At 37.1% G+C, this 4,718-nt stretch overlaps 1 long non-coding RNA gene across 1 annotated transcript in view; it reads right to left on the bottom strand.

Moving 5' to 3' along the window:
- The window catches only part of LOC137979393 (uncharacterized), a 14,156-nt gene extending 11,337 nt beyond the window's left edge, over positions 1-2,819 (bottom strand). Inside the window, exon 1 of the long non-coding RNA XR_011118318.1 lies at positions 2,798-2,819. This is a non-coding gene — a long non-coding RNA (uncharacterized lncRNA). The remainder of the gene's footprint in view (positions 1-2,797) is intronic.
- Between the last annotated feature and the right edge of the window lie 1,899 nt (positions 2,820-4,718).

Here is a 4,718-nt window from a genome sequence, read left to right as displayed (position 1 = left end):
TGCGAGAAAGGGTTTAGTGACCTGTTAAGATTAGTACTGGTTAAAATGCTTCTGATTGGTTGAAAAGATGGCAGAAGGTTTTTTTAAACTGATCATGTAATAATGCATAATCATTCAAATAAATGCTCCTATGTTGCATTTGGTTAATTATACTACATTCTTTAATGTCTGATGTGGAGGCATGGTGGCCTCATGGTTAATGTGCTTGACTCCCGATCAAGGGTTTGAGCCCTGACCAGAAACATTGTGTTATGTTCTTGGGCAAGACAATTTAGACGAGCAGTGACTCTGTCCACCCAGGTGTATAAATGGGTAATGGCAAATTTAATGTTGGGATAACCCTGCGATGGACTTGAATCCCATCCAGGGCGGAGTAGGGATACTCTTACCGGTAGTTGGTTTATGCTTAGGAAACCGGGATACGCTCAGAGTGGCCTGTTGGCCCACTTGGCTTGTATGCAGACTCTACCTTTTATCTTAATCTCTGAGCAGTTATTTTAACCTTTGTCATATTGCAACAGTGCAGAGCTCTACTAAAAAAAACAATATTAACACTGCCATTTCACCCATATTATGTACACTCAAGAAACAAATTTCAAAGGGGCAGGCAGAGGACTAGATATAGACTGTATACAATGCATGCTCCTGTGTTTCTCTAGCCAGGAGAAGAACTTTTCCATGTCTAAAGCAATCAGTGGTGAGATTTCAATATTGCTGAAACTCTCATGACTGCGGTTTGCCCGTACTTGGAAATGTTAATTAATGTTCCTCTAACACACATTTGGAGGTGCCATGCACCTCTCGTAAGGTTTAACAGGATTGGCCAAGAAAACAATAAAATAAACAACAGAAACAATGGCCTATTCCTGAAAACAATAGAGGTGGATGAGTCCGGGAGCAAATAAAATTAGAGGTTCCGAAGAGGTGGGTGACTACTGCACATTTGTACATTGTGTGGGTGAGGAATTTGCAATTTGCAACTTGTTGTTGCATGTTGCTGGTTGATAATAATCACTGCTGTGACCAAAGAAACAATCTAGTTTGGAAACAGTAATGGTAGGAAAACCTTTCTAACTACTACCCCAGACCCCATCCAGTTATCTGTAAAACGCTTTGAAGAATATAAAAGGTTTCAAATAAATAGTATAAAGTTCACCAACACAAGTAGACATAAACAGTGCAAATTCTTTCAACATGCCTTTATTATGCCAACATTGATTGAAGACAAGGTTGGGAATGCTTGATTAATACAAACCTTTTCAATGTGATACTTTATATATGATACATTATATAGTTATCACTGCCTAGATCAAAGAATACTGCCTTGGAATATGTAATTTTTATTTATCTTCTCTGAGTAACTAATACTCTGTTACTAAAATATATACAGCAGCTTTCATAAATGTTCTGTTGACCACTTTCAGTGCTAAGATGGTTCATCAAGATTGCAATTTATCTACAGTAAACAATAATAATTATTGTCCTCTTGTGCACTACTTAAACAAGAATTGAAATAAGGCCCCCACTTATAGAAAAACTAACACAGTAAGGAATGTAAGTGTTTAGACACAATAAAACAGGAACCATTTCCCTGGCCAGGTACTGAGAAAAAAACATCATAGTTCAGTGTTTCAGCCAGAAAATTATACTTAAGGGCCGAAGTGGCCCCTGAAGACTTGTTTCAGGGGCAAATTTCGTAGGAAAGGGCCCAAAAGATAATATTTGGACGTAAAAAATTAGTCACCAGAGGTCTGGCATGAAGGACCTGGGTCAAGAACAGTACAAAGGCATACAAGACAAAGTCAATGAGCAAGGGTTTGTAATGCATTATAGGGAGACACAGCAAAGCAAAAGGGTGGATTGACTTCTTTTCTTATGTTAAGTGTTAAGAAGCAAAGATCTTTCAATATGGCTTACTAGAAGAACATAAGGTGTCCTCAACGTAGCGAAAGGGAGTCGCGATTATGGCAACTAAACTAGAATTTTTGGTCGCCAAGAAACAAATGTTAGTCGCATTGTACATTGTGAGTTCATTGGTGACCATATCGGTCGCAATTTTGAGCCTTGGGATGGTTATTAGAATACTATCCCTGGGTTAAGCCTGCATGCAGCCTTGTAAAAGTAAAGGGCTAAATTGGCCCTTTCTCCATTTTCTAAATGCACTGTAGGCACTGGCAGTAAGTTTTATACTAATAATATTTCTGCAAGAAGTCATGTGCATTGTATCAAATAATATGTATTTAATACCTATAGGCTGGCTCTAAAATTACTTTAACAGCATCCAGACAGCAAATACAATCATTTGACAACATCAATACCATATGGTAAAATCTAAAAATATTCACAAGAATATTTTCAACCTAAACTCGGCAGAAAATAAAAATATTCAATTCAGCCTCGGCCACCAAAACAATATTATTAATAGAAAAAATAGTGCATTTGAAAAGATTTGAAGTAAGCCTAAACCTAATACCGGCAGAAGGTTTATATTTAAGGAATACATGTCCAAGAAAATAGAAGCGATTTTCCGTATATTAGAACAGTGCTCTGTAACGAGCAAAAGCTCCTTTTTAGATTTGAAATTCGAACTTCTTTGTTTCCGTACGCGGAAAAACTAATTGCACATGAATACAGAACAATAAAAACAGCACATAAGACCACATGTGATGAGCTGCATCTCGCTAGCTGTCGGCAGATCTAAGTTTACATGCTCGTTATGTATATTTTCCCGCGCTTATTTCTACTTCTATGGTATAGGTTACATCTTTTAAATTAAAATATAACGGAAAAGATTCACCTTTCGAATCGTTAATGGCAGTCTGATTCAACATCGCTTGAACTGAACTGCAATTCAACCTCCTAAAGCCCTTTCTTTTTCGTGTAAACACTCGCTACATCCGCCATATCTCTTTAGAATGTACTTAAACCAATCAGCGTGTTCGTATGAATAGGCTAATCAACAAAGGTGTTAGTTCAGCGTTGGCCAGGGTCTTCTCCAGGGAAGACCTTAGATAACAATGACCTGGACCAGGTTGAGTCCGCGATTCTCGAAGTGTCATGCGGATTTTCCCATAAAAATGCCCTTGAAGCTCATCAAAATGGCGGCGAAAGAGTAGAGTGCTCCACTTGTAGGATACATAGTGTATTTAGTCTGGAAAATGTGCAGAAGAGCGTTTCGAATGATTTCACGGGTAAGTCGGCAGGAAGAATGCTTTTTAAATAAAATCTCAGACCTTTACTGTGTGAACACTAGTTTTCTCTCGTGTTTCCGCTACAGTCATTGTTATTTAAATGATGCCTTGATCATTTCTTAAATAACAAGGACCGGAGCCAGGTCATGTCTCGATGATTGGGGAGGGGAGAGGTGGGAATAATAGGGCTTTTTACAGCGATCTTTGCTGTTTCCGGACGCTGTAAACAAAGATACATGCCAAATTCGAAGGAAATGGCGGTAAACACGCCGTCATGGAGTCAACTGTTCTGTGAGAGCTTTTCTGATTATTCGGGATATGTTACTGACGAACTTGGAAGATGCTTTCAAACTTATAAAGGGGTATGAAGTCAATACAACGAGTTCATTTACCGTTACATACCAGACTAGAGGTTTTGGAAAGTCTCCAATAGGTAAGATCTCTTTTTTTGTTTTTAATCAATGCAAGTTTATTATAGGTCTTAATTATTTTTTCCAAAAAATGTTATTGTTATTGACCGTTTTTGGCAATTATGGTGACTAGGGACTGGGATGGGGCCATGGAATTTGTAACAAAGGAAATTATTGTAAATTCTTATCCACTTTCTACGATGGAAATGATAAATTAAATTACCCACAAAATGGAGCTTTTTCAAGAACTTTGGAAATAATTACCCTTTCCTTCAAGCCCGGCTCCCACCCACCCTAGGTTTGGAAGCTGGGGCAAGGCATCTCCAACAAAACTCCATTGAGATCCACCTAGGGTTGCAACAGACAAGAGGTATTTCCCAGTGGCCACTGGTCAGGCACCTGTATTCTAGAACATGTATATCCTAAAAGATGGAGCATTATTAAGATATTGAATAGCCATTTTTCCATTTTTTTAATACACTTCACTTGTCAAAAACAGGTCAGTTTTCACTTAATTTTACATTAAATGTCAGTGAATCATTTAGTAGTCAGTGCACAAAAATAATCACTTCCAATCACTGTAATCTAGTCTAACACTGTTTCAGTTGCTACAAAATTCCTTGTGTTGCTCATGACTATTCCTCTCTTTGAATAACTTTTCCTCTTCACTATGTATCAGTAACATTATTATGATAGGCCATTCCGTTGCAACAGTAAATACAGAGAATGGGGGGAAAACTAAAAAAAAATCCAAGACATCATATTTCCTGCAAAGATGTCCAGGCAACGAAGGGAGTGCATCTAGAATTCGATGGGATTCCTTTCGTAATCCTTGGACACAATAATAGTCATTATTATAATAATACATTATTATAATAATGCATAGGCTTTACATACTGTGGTAAATTATTATTATTATTATTATTATTATTATTATTATTATTATTGAATATTATTATATCAATGCACATTAGCAAAAGAAAAAATATATACGATGATTCCATTTTACCTTTTTGCTAAGTGACTGTTACTGATATATAGTGAAGAGGAAAAGTTATTCAAAGAGAGGAATAGTCATGAGCAACACAAGAAATTTTGTAGCAACTGAAACAGTGTT

This window comes from Montipora foliosa, chromosome 1 (assembly GCF_036669935.1).
Source record: "Montipora foliosa isolate CH-2021 chromosome 1, ASM3666993v2, whole genome shotgun sequence".
In the NCBI taxonomy this organism is placed as follows: domain Eukaryota; kingdom Metazoa; phylum Cnidaria; class Anthozoa; order Scleractinia; family Acroporidae; genus Montipora; species Montipora foliosa.
The sequence above is the reverse complement of the archived record's forward strand: the minus strand, read 5'-3'. Positions and strand labels throughout refer to the sequence as shown.